Raw genomic sequence first — 13,143 nt, forward strand, 5'->3', positions numbered from 1 at the left:
CTTTCTGCAAACGATGGAAGGTGGAATATCTATCCGAACTTCAAAAACGAGTGAAGTGGAAGCATCCCAAAGAAAATATAAAAGTGGGAGATCTCGCTGTCCTCAAAGAGGACAACTTATCTCCCAACGAGTGGAGGCTAGGTAGAGTCGTCGACGTACACCCCGGAGAAGATAACCGAGTACGTGTAGTCGACCTCATAACCGAGAAGGGTCAAGTCAGACGACCTTTGGTCAAACTGATCCTTCTTCCCACGGAGATAGATTGTGCGAGGACCAAAAGCTTCGCTTAACAATCCCCCCGTTCCTCCACATCCCTCCGTTCAAAAAAAAAAAAAATATCCCACTCACTCGTTCTCCCATAACGAGTATACCAGAAAAGCCTTTACGCAGACCCTCGGTCTGCCACAGAAAACAAAGGCACTCGGCCCATAATCTTTGTTTTTAAATTTTCAAAATTTCAAAACCCAGCGCTCGCCCACCGAGGCCAATCAACCACCCTAATGCAGACCCCATCTGCCACAAAACAATTATTTTTCATTTTCAAAATCAAACCCACAATTCTCCCGCTCTCCCAGAGCGAGGACAGCAAATCAACCCAACTTCACCCGCTCACCCCGAGCGAGGATGACAGAACACCTACACACTCGGCCAAAGGCGCGAGACCAACAAAATGTATGTATTGAAACAGCTATTAAAAAATAGTTAAAATGGAAACCAACCGTTTCCTTCTTAACTATAAACACAATTAAATCAAAAACCATGCTCAACTACCTATAGAGGTTGCACCTAACCAAATACATGCCTCTTTTCTAAAACACATGCAAGGTGTTGAGAACGTGTTCAAAATGATACACTGGCACCAACGGGTTAACGGATTTTTTTTTTTTTTACCCGTACCGATAAAGTATTCATTCTTTAAAAGTATGCATATACATTTAATTTAATGGCTATAAAATTCAAATACGCAAATGTAGTAGTGTGTAATGTCGTCCCAGTTGCAGGTATCTCTCTGCCGGTTCGAAAGAAAGGGTTTTCGAACTCCCCCAAAAGTAACGATGCGAGTTCATCCATTTTAATCTGACACTATGACAGCACTCGAAGACTTCGGGATAAGAATATAACCACCCCATAGTGAAGTACCATTTGATTTCTGATGCCAGTTCAAAAACCCCCTGTCTCGAAAGTTTTTTTGTAAAATACATACTATCTATTCATATAAATTTTTCTTAAAAATTAAAAAAAAGGTCGTCTCTATTATTCCGGAAATTTTCGTTGTATACAAATTTCTGGCAGAAATTGTTTCGAAAACTTCTCCAAACCAGACGAACTCTTTTTCTAAATTACATTAGCATACAAGAGTCTTATTTATTCATTACCTTAATATGCTATACCGTCAAAATGGACGACTCTTTAGCTTGAGGAGATTGTTTGAATTGATCTTTGTCTTCTTTGACAAATCGTATCATCTCGTCGATCTGGTTGGTCCCACGTGAAGCACACTCCAGAAGCCCTAGACAGCCTTGCAGCGCCAACAAATCGTGTGTCAAACTAACTTCGTGTTCCAAAACACCAGCCAATCTTATAGTCTTTACCCAATTCACCAGTAAATTCGTGAAACTTGGGCGTATAAACATCAAGCAACGCTGACACAACATCAATCATAACACGCATAAATCGAATCTCTCCAATATAACGGGATATAAACGTTGTCAGGCGGGATAAGAAGTTGTGACTACGTCCAGCTAATGCACGATGAAAACCTTTACGATGTATCAGTTCTTGCATGACACCAATTGTTACTTCGGGATTGAAACGTGCAATGGCTGGCATCATCACAGCATCTAAACATTTCACATATTCATACCTTTGTAAATAATTGTCATAATTCGCTAGTTTCGCTTGTAACGGTTCACGTATTTCATGATCTATTTTGAACAGAGCTGAAATGTTGATTTTTTGTGCTGTGACCGCTTCGGCTTTACATCATCCTTCTTCCGTTCGATTTCCCTATGTTGAATGGAAATAAGGCCATCAACCATTCCAGCCACAACAGTTTGATCACCGGGTGCTACACCTAAACTCAGCACAGCATTAGGAAAATCAAGTGTGTGCACAGTTTGATATGTGGAAACATCAAATATCATAACATGACGATCCAAACTACCTGATAGTATACGTCTGCCATTTTGAACCTAGAGGGAAACTTGTTTTATGATGTTGCGAAACTTTTGTCAGGAGTCGACATCCGGCAAAGGCATCCCATATACGCCCTTCTGCGCCACCTGCGCTAATGAACATACCACCAGTTGGTAAAAATAATAACGACTCAACAGGGCTGCCATGATCAATTGAGAACGAAACTTGCTGTGTGCGCGTATCATACATTTTTAATTTTCCCATTATAGGCACCTGAGATAAGGGTATCAGGTGACATTGGGTTTACAGCCCCAGCACGTACCTAGTCTTCATGTTCCGCAAGGGCTAACATTGCTTTTTCTGTAGAAATGTCCCATAGCTTGATGGGGCGATCGTCTGAGAAACTAGCAATATGAAGTAGATCGTGTGTGAATTGCGCTCGATGCCCTGGCCCTTTGTGTCCTTTAAAAGGACGAAGCACGGTTTTGCTGGGTGGATCGAAGAGTTTTACCCAGCCTTGCTCATCGCCAGCCACCAGTCAACGTCCATCTTGCCGAAAGGTGCCGCCATATGCAGTTGCTTGAAAGCTTGACAAATTTTTTACCACTAATTTCGTTATCGGATTGTAAATTTGTACGCGCACTGAACATGTTACTGCAAGGTAGTGCGGCTCTATGGGACTGAAGTCAACGTAGTCGATGGCATCCAATTCTTCTAATAACGTTGGCACGCTTAATTGCTTCCGGTATACGGTATCAGGAGTAACAACTTTCCCAGTTTTAAAGTATTTTTTTGTATTTAGCGGTTTAAAGGAACTCATTTTATTTTCTAGGTTGGTCTTTGCCAAATGTGTGCAAACAAATCGACAGCTTTCACTTATTCTGAAATAGGACATTCTACAACCAAAGTCTGAGAAAGGCCACTTTTCAAAAGTTTGCAGATAGGGAGTTTTCGAAGCGCAGCCGCGATAGGATACTGAAGTCAACAGTCTATATGATGTTTTTAAACCAGCAGCCTAGGCCTTCACTCAGGGGTAGACTTGTGTACATATACATAACAAATGCGGGTTAAACATTAGACTTATTATTAATTTGTTAATTTTCGAGTATTGGGTGTTTTTTTTTACCCTTAAGTAGTGATAAAGTAGTTTAAGAGAGTAACCACATGCCATGACGACCAATGATTTGGATGCGTTTTGGTCAAAACTTTTGTATAAAATTTAATATATCCATTAAAGTTGACCAAATATTTTGTTGCTTTTGGTAGAGCTTTTCATACATAATTTCATTCAAATCTCGATGCGATTTTAATTGTTTTCCAATTTGAAATGGAACGCCCCCTCTATATATTTGAATTATATTTGTAACTAGTACATATATATGCACATACATTCATACTAAGCTTTTATGCAATAGTTTTTGTTATTACCTGAAATTTGTATTGTGTAATCATACAATTCAAAAATGTTTACTATATAAAAAGTCCCCGAAACTCTACTTTGCCAAGATTACAGCTATTGGCCGAATTTAGTTCCATGTCGTGCCGTAATCAACAGCTGGACTGTGAAAGAAATGTGCAATCCTCTAATTGGTCCAGGACAAATTATTGGAGTACAATGAAGGTTGTGTAGCTATTGGCAGTAGTATGATCCAACCAATTAAACCAGCGAAATGGCAAATTATGAAAAAATTATACGACGCACTAAATGCTGTTGCCATAAATCTTAAACATCAGGTAAGCCCATATGATTACAAAATGCATGCACCAGAAATGGTGCGATAAAATGCCCAGTACTCGCAAATAAGGAGGAGTAAAAACCAAAAATTGTAGTGTAAGTTAGTTGGAAGCAAGCAATTACTATATCAGTATTAAGCTCCATGCCCAAGCTGAGCCGTTCGCCAATAGGATGTCCATGTGCCGTGCCAAAGAAAAGCGGCGTTATAAAAACTGATGTTAAGGGTGAAAAACTTTGTAGTATCAGTGGCATCATGCAAGCACGGAAAACAAAATCTATATAATGTTTAAATAACCTACAAAATATACATACCTACATTCATATACATGCATACAGTGGAAAATTGTCCTCTTGATCACCCAAAACCACACCGGCAAGCTGACTACGAGTTTCCGACCAAGCAGGCAAATATTCCCGATCGGCGCTAGCATCATAACGTTCACAATTTGGAACATCCATACCATGTGCCTCAAGCTCAGCTCCTCCATCATTCTCATTTAGTTTATGTACACCACCAACAGCATACAAAAAATTATTGCCCATAGCAAAAAAGGTTGTACTCCACGCCGTAGTAAGAAATGAATTGAAAGAACGGAAAATCACTCGATACGTTTCCCGTTGTTTCAATTCATATGAATTTTACATTCTATACACGGGTATGTATGAATGTGCGTTCTTTTGTTTTTGCCGTTGGTGTGCTGGTACCAGTGAGCGGACTTCTAAAAAGGGAATGGTAGTAGACCAAAAAAAAGTGAAAATAGTAGTAGTTGGTAGTTTTTTACCAAGAAAACAACAGCTACAGTTCCTATTTGTACCAAACAATTAATAATGTATTGTAAAACAAATAACGCGCAATTCAAGGAAATGACACCTTTAAAACACGTAAACAAGACAAAATTACATGTACCTTCGTATATACCTACATAGCTTATGCCTATACGATACTCACTTTTTTCCTGTATCGTGAGTGTGAAATACTGACAAACATGTACCAAAACGTCCAATCACAACAACAATATTCCAAGGTACCAAAAGTACTGCCACAAAATAACCGATCTCGGAAAGTAATCGTTTACGTAGAACCTTTTATTTTCGTTCAAATTATTCAAAAAAAAAAACTGAAAAAAATTAGCGCATAAAATATTCGCGTACTCAGTTACTATATTTCTCTACTCAAAAATTTATTTCCTGTTTAAGTTCTTCAGAAATTGTTCAAAATTGACTGATTTGGTCAGTATCGCCTCCTAATGTTAGTTGGGTGGGCTCGGCAATTCCATACTTTACAAATCATCGCAGTATAAGTTTGCAGTGCGAAAATACTGAAATATTGGTAGATTTTGGGCCTCGGTAGTAGTAGTAGTAGAAAATGAAAATGGGCCAGAAAAGTTAGCAAACCTACCAATGCGGTAAAGTCCGTGCACTGACTGTCCATATACTTATACCAACGTATGTACATATATATGCCGAGTTTAAATGTACATTATATTAGGGATGCATAAAAAGATGCAAACGGGTACCCAAAAAAAAACCGAGTCTGAGGAATCGGTATCGGAGCCAACTACCCTTCTGGAACCGTGCCATTTGCTAAAGGCCATCAATTAAACCGGACTAGAAGCGTACTTGGGGAAAGGTTGAATAAACAACTCTCATAAATTACCGAAAGGTAATACAAAAAGAGGAAAATGATACATTCTACAAATGATTCTCCTCATCCAAAACGAACATTTTTTTATTTTTTCTTTACATCGCATACAATTTTGCTGTCCAAACATTTTGTTTTGTGGCGGGCAGGGAAGTTGTTGGGTTTTAGCACCAACAACACAAATAACAGCGACTCAAAAGAACCCACGCTATACACTTTCTACCCGGTTCGGCACCAGAATGTGTGAACCGAAAATCGTAAATGCTCATTTTCTGCAGCACTAGTGTGCCCGTGGCCAACTAAAACGCTGCCGGGTGACACAAAATAAACAAAATAAGGCACTAAAGACCCAGGCACATAACGTGCGGGGAAAGAGGCCATGCACATAATGCACGCCACATATGAATACTATTTTTTTGCAGCGACAGATGTTTCCCCTTATGCGCGCGTTAATAAAATTTCCCAAATCCCCAATAATACAACTAGGGACCACTCGCCCATGCACTTTGACAATGACCCGACCCATTGAAACCTATTTCACTCCTTTCAGGAAAATGGGTCGTTTTGCCGCTTTAAAACGAAACGCTGCCAAGAACGTCATGCGTTATACGTCGGAATGCCGCGCTTGTTTTAAGCAACATCCCATACGCCTGTGCCCCATCTTTCGGGCCAAAAAACCCGAGGAACGTCTTTACTTAGCGATCCGCGGGAGCTGCTGTGGAAATTGCTTGGCTCTAGACCACCACTCTAACGCATGCCCAAGCCAAGGCCGATGTAAAAAATGCGGCGAAAAACATCACACGATGCTTCACATCTCCTCGATTGATGAAGAGGAACAGCTACTCCACGAAGCCCGCTCCAAGCCATGGAGTGTACAAGTTGAGGAGGAGCTGGAATCACCCCGTGAGCGGATTGACGACTCCATATCGTTATATGCGTCAGATGCTGGAACGGAGACTGGGCCTCTTCGTCCAGCTCGAATCCACCGAACCGGAGCGGAGACTCGGTCTCTTCGCCCAAACACAATTCCAGCAGCCAAATCGTATCGACCGCTTTTGCAGCACGAAAGGAAGCGGCTCCAGCACAACCCATCTACCGTCCAGCGCCATGTTCGTGACGGCCGAGCGGAGACTCGGTCTCTTCGCCGGCAAACTAAGGCCCCTCAACGAAGACAACCACCGCGCGAGCGCAGAGCGGAGACAAGGCCTCTTCGCCTGCAACAACGACATCACACCCATCATCAACCACGAGATCGCAGTCACGGATCCAACTCGCTGCAGCTCACCACCGTGTCCGCCTTCCGGGCAGGCCTCCTAGCCCCGCATTCAGCTGCCACCGCCACCATGATACCGACGGTAGCGATCACCCCCACCGCGGTCGTGAAAATAGAAGCAGGGGGGCGGCTACACCTCGTTCGCGCCTTAATCGACGGATGCTCTCCCACCACAGTGATTGCGGATGAGCTCGCCCAGGAGCTCCAACTTCCTACCAGCAACATTGGCGGGCAAGCAGGATGTCTGCTGCGTATCCGAGGAAGACACGGACAGAACAGAAGGATTGCGACCCATGCTGCGGTCGTAGCCAATTTTCGGCGCACGACATCCACAACCAGCATCGACAGTGCCATCGCAGCCCCGTACGCACATCTTCGTCTGGCGGATCCGCAGTTCTACTCATCCGCCCCGATCCGCCTCGTCCTAGGCACAGATGTATATGCCGAGATAATACTCCCAGGGATTCTGCCCACCACGTTTGGCCCTTTGTTAGCTCAGAGTACCATCTTCGGTTGGGTACTCTCGGGCACAGCGAAGGCCTAACAGCAAAATGTTCGGTAACGACCGAAATACATGAATTTTTACACTTTTTATCCTTTTTTATTTTATTGAATTTCTGTTGTACACAGTCGCAAGAGGTGTGCATTGTGAGTTCGTACAAGTGAAAAATCTTTCTATCCCTCCATTGCCATGCCTACGTGCCAAATCATAGCTGACAGGGAGAACGGCTGTCGCGAAGGGCCAGAGAATGGAAGAAAGGTTTCCTTTTCTTGTGTTCGCCGTTATTAAATTGAAGTTCCATGAATTGCACATTTGTTTCAAATCAGCTTTAAATTTGTATACAGAAAACATATTAATACTTACTCGCTGTTCACTATTGTGAACGTTTTATCGAAAATTCGCCACTTGTATGAAGTCACAATGGAGGTGTGCGTTTTAAAAGCTTGTATCATTACAATAAGTTATTTTTTATTGAATTTTCTTCATGCAAAATTCACAAGCATAGAATTTCCAATGAATTTGTAATAAACGGCAAGAAATATGAACACGTATATCTTCTTACTTCTTTTCGCAATCCCTAGCTCTAGGCAAACCTGGCTCACGCCTTACACCATAACGGGAAAATTGGTGAATGACCGAGGCAGCAGCAACCAAGCTCCCACCATTTTGCGTGCCGCCAAGCCGGCGGACTGTCCGGCATTATGTTAAGTTAGATATAATTAATTATAAGTTTTTTATTTTTTTTCTCTTCTTCACGGTCGGTGATCCTTGGCGGACTGTGATGTTGCGCACCGCAAGGGGGGCGGCATGTTTAGGCCCAATGCCTAACTTTTATCTGATTGACGGCGCCCCTCCCTAACGTTTTAATAATATTTCCAGCCACCCACACTCACGCCGCATTTGTGTGCATGCATGCACATGCATGCGTTTCATACGCATGCACGTGTGTGTGCGGGTTGTCAGCACCCATGCACGTATATGTGGGGGCTGTTGTGTGTGTGGCTTTTTTTCCCCTCCTTAATACCAGAGGACTTTTTCGCGGCTTAGCGGTTGTCCTCAACGGGATAACCGGTCTCTTTCTCGATTGACCGCCAACCAGCACACATCGCAAGGATCACCATCGTCACTTAAAACACCAAGGTAATATTGTAACCACATTGTATTTTCCTTCACTCTAAATTAAATATTATATTACAACGAGGAAATTCCTCTCTGTGTTCTTATTTATTTCTTTTGAGCGCACCATCCACTCCAAGATCGACCCGTGTGCGGCTACCCACTGCCGGTTTCAGACGCACCCAGGCCGAACATTCAACAAATGTATCCTTGAAGAATATAACAGATGTTATATTTGTTTCGCATATAATTTGATTTAAGCGTTCGAATGATATTTTGACATTAATCATGAGGCATGTTGTAATTTTTGGAATTGTATCTTTGATGTTCACCATAAAATGTATGTTACTTGCCAAATTTGTTTCGAGAAGATGCTCATCAAAATAGTATCCCAAATAGCGTAGTACGCAAATATTTGATTTGTATAAATATTTACCTATTGGGCCCACATTATTAATCAACTCCATACTTTTGTTTGTGCTTATAAAATTATTTATTTTAATATTTTTTCTTTGTTATAAAATCATGTATAGTTATAACCATGTTTACACATTTTGTTTGTATATCATCTAATTTTTTGTACGATATTTTTGAACATATCGTCGATTTTATCACATTATTTATCGGCCCTATGTAGACTATAGATCTGTCATTATATGTTGTCTTTGTTTTCGGCGAATATATGACATTATTAGTTAGTGTGTATGTTCCATAAGTACTATTGTAGGGTAAATTTGGATATAGTATAACGTTTGGAGTGTTTGTAAATGTAAAATCGTCTGTACTATATACCAATGAATCGATAGTTTGCGGATACGATTTGACAGGTCGTGGAATTTGAGAATTTTTCGTATAAATAATTACACTTTTTAGGGTATTCTTGGAGAGCGCATGCCATTGTACTATGAAATTGATGACTTCAGAGAAATCGATAGATCTCCATCCTACGTTTATATCCATGACAGCCACTGCACCTTCAGTATCAATTTCTAGATTATCCTTTCGAATGGGTCGGACAAATAGAATATATTTGTTGAGTAAAGTGAAAAAGTTAATGAATTTCGGAAATGATTTCAATGTATCGTTTGGAAACTGAAACTGCATATAATTTTTTACCACCTCAATTCGTTCGTTTATCATGACACCCATAGTATCATCGTAATTTATACCAGAATATTTGTTCAATATGAAATCTAAATCTTTCATATTTTCTGCTACCGGTCTTATAGGCGCATCCCACATAGCAAATTTCATGAAACTAGTGCTATGAAACTAGTGCTATTGTTATATAATAATATTTAACTGGGTCTTTGTCGATTACGTTTGATATCTTTATAGGAGTAGCATCGTTACTATACACTTGTCAAATATTCACCTCTCTTGATTTGTCGTATCACGTAATACCTTGCTAAGTATAAAGAATCCATCTAGATTTGTTGATAGATACTTCTTCATCTCTACAAGGTTTTCTACTTCAAATTTTTCAATATCTGATATATAGACGAAAGATCTAATAGAACTCCAAAATCTATTATCTGTTTCTACTGTAACGCCTTGTGATATTCTTGCGACTTTGTCTATCTGTGAGTATATAATAAGTTTTTCCGTTGAACTGGATCTAATTGAAAACTCTACAGGTGAATAGAGATTTTCACCAGTGTTAAAAATAAATTTTTCTTCTATCGTATCAAGTGGAAAATTAACAGTGTCACTGGCTTCTAGTTGAGTTTTTTGGTTATTTGATGAGCGTACATACATACGACCATTGTTAGATGTATAAAATTCAGACTTTGGAGATATAACCACATCTATATACTATATATAAGTCGTTTATATCGTCGTATGTTGTCAAAAATTTGACAAATTGCCCATCCTTTTGTGAAATAATTAGATTTTTTGTTCATTGTTTTAGGCTAGGCATTGTTGTATTTGATCGCGTAAATGTATCAATACTGAAAAATAGTAAACAATTTGACTGTGGTGCCACCTCTTTTTGGTTAAGTGTATTCAAATTGTATATGAAATATAACCAATTAGATGGCAGATATGTATGACGAGTATATGAGATATCACTTTGTATGGTTTTGCCATTAAGTAGAAACGTCCGTACACCTGTACTAAATGGCGATATATACAATGTTAGAATGTCATGTTGGCTATACGAGGTTATCGGTTTCAGATTTATATTGTATGACTCATTGATGGGTCCATTTATGTAGTGGACTTGATCGGAAGTCTTTATGATAACAACGAGAGGGTCTTCTATATAGATATCGTTTGATTTTGGTACATTCGATTTAGCTATTTCATTATCAAATATAATGCTTTGGTAGTTGGCCAAACTGAATGTCATGTTTGCTGCATTATATGTGTATCGAGTTTCTGTTCCGCCAAAGAAAAAATTCAAGGTATAATCTGGATTTTTTCCTTGTATTATCTCGAAATATTTTGAATTTGGTGGCGAGCTCTTGATCCATTCTTTCCGGACGCGCATTAAACATGTATATTTAACTATTTGACTATTGGAACCACGTTTCATAAAATCTTCAAACGTAGCTAGGTAGGAATTCATTAGGACCGAATTACTAAATGTGGGGAAGTAGTCGAAAGACATTGAGTGACTTCCGGTGATGTATGTCTGATCAATGGAAGGACTTTCATCAACCTGTGCTATATTTACGTAGAGTGTTAACTTATTTAAGATACCACCCACGAAGATATCCTTGAAACTAAATTGGACATCTATTATATTATAATCAATGTATTATAGGTTTTGCACAATGGAGTATTTATATTGTTGGTAATCTACCACAGATGCGGTTACTTTACCAGGATAAACTGTATATGTCGAAATGTAGTTTTTACGCGTGCTCTGTGATTCGTAATTTTGTGAGATTAAAATATTTTTTTCACCATCTACAGTCACGTCAAAAGCTGTATCATTTTTCGTACTAGTTATGGTTGCGTTCATATTTGTGGGATATAAATATTTCATATTATTTTCCAAATTGACCACATTAAAACCTGTACAATTATTCAATGTATATTTTTCCAAAAGAGTAAAATACAGAACCCAATTTTTTCGCCCATATTTGAAGAGTAGATTTTTGGCCATATTTCATACAGCAGACGGTGTTGTATCCATTCCGCTTACTATTACTATTCTGCTATCGCTGCTGTATTGTGTTGGTAATAATAGCTCAGAGTCGGGTACATAGCCACCGTTTGCCTTCATGTCACCCGTGTGCGAAACAAACAGAGCCTGTTTGGAGACGACTTCACTGTTTCGCAGTGTCGATAGGAATAATTGTGTACCATGTGGATTTACTATGTCATATGTTGACGTGGTCGATATTTTGTCGAATCCCATTATGAGATAATAATTCGAAGATATGTTGACACCATTCGACAAATTTTTTATATTTGTTATATCATTGGAGCTTATTTTGTATAGTCCCTTTGGTAGTTTGTATGATTTTATGACGTCCTGCTTGCAATAGAGAATAAATTTTCTTGAAGGTAAATTTATGGCATTCAAAATCGAACCGATTATATCAACCTCATAATATGGATCAATGTAGCCGATGTATAGCTGAAAGTCGGTACGATTCAATTGAAGTGTTTGTGAGACTGTAAAAACTAGCGTCACATTATCACTCATGGATGCGAAGAGGCGTTTGGGTTGTTGATATCCTATTTCTATACTATTTGGAAAGAGATCGACTTGATTGGTCGCAACCGCTAATTTGAAATAAGTTGATGCTGTCGAATTAGGTGTCAAATTTATTCTACGGCCTTGAAATTTCATCGTACTATTTGACTTGTCCGGCAACAGATGACCTACACTGAATATATAATATAACGAGTTGTATGTTGTTTTTATGGTTGAGTCATCAAAGGCGAACCGAGATAATGCATTGTCTAGGAAGCGGTCATTTTTATCATAATAATAGATGCCCATAAGATTAGCATTGTTGCGTATGGTATTAATATGTGAGATGGCTAGGTTGAGTTTTGTTGTATTATAAACAGCCACATAGGCGTATCGAGCATTATATTGTATTTGTAATGTCTCATGTGTGACGAGCATACTCGTAAACGATGGTAATTCATTGAAAATGCGAATGTGTTTAATCGGATTTATAGGAATTTTGGAATTTTTCATTGTTTGAAAGTGGTTTGTTATATATGCATCAAAGTATGTGTCATTGTATGTTTCATATTTTGATCCAATTAATATAATTGCAGTTTCGTCTTCATTGTTTATTGATCGCTTTAAAATAATTTCTGTATTGTTTGCAGATTCAAGGTGTGATGTTGATATAATCAAATAGTAATCGGAAGCTTTTGTAATGCCAAACTCATTTGATTACGTTGTTTTATCTGTTTTATTTGTTTGCTCCGTTGTAGTTGTGTCTGTGACTTGTTGTGATGATGATGATGATGGTGTCGTTGGTGTCGAAAGTTGCACACTTGTCAATAAATATTTTTCATTGATTGTAGTTTTTGCGAGCGTGCAGCTGCTATGATTATAGTTAAATCGTTTATAGTTGCGACAGCGCTCATATACTTGCAAATTTTATTAATTTGTTAAAAAAAAATCAAATGGATAATACTGGGACAGCACCATCATCGTCATCCTGGAACAAAAAGATCAGCCTAAAACAATATTGCAAACAAGAATGGATATGATATTGAGTACAAAAAAATGCGTAAAACTAAAAATGGCATTATTTCGA

The 13,143-nt window shown here is 39.1% G+C and overlaps 1 pseudogene; it reads right to left on the minus strand.

Moving 5' to 3' along the window:
* Nucleotides 1–1,385: 1,385 nt before the first annotated feature.
* LOC137234687 (U3 small nucleolar RNA-associated protein 15 homolog) lies at nt 1,386–2,956 on the minus strand (annotated as a pseudogene).
* Between the last annotated feature and the right edge of the window lie 10,187 nt (nt 2,957–13,143).

The sequence above is a fragment of the Eurosta solidaginis genome, chromosome X (assembly GCF_040869045.1).
Source record: "Eurosta solidaginis isolate ZX-2024a chromosome X, ASM4086904v1, whole genome shotgun sequence".
Lineage (NCBI taxonomy): Eukaryota > Metazoa > Arthropoda > Insecta > Diptera > Tephritidae > Eurosta > Eurosta solidaginis.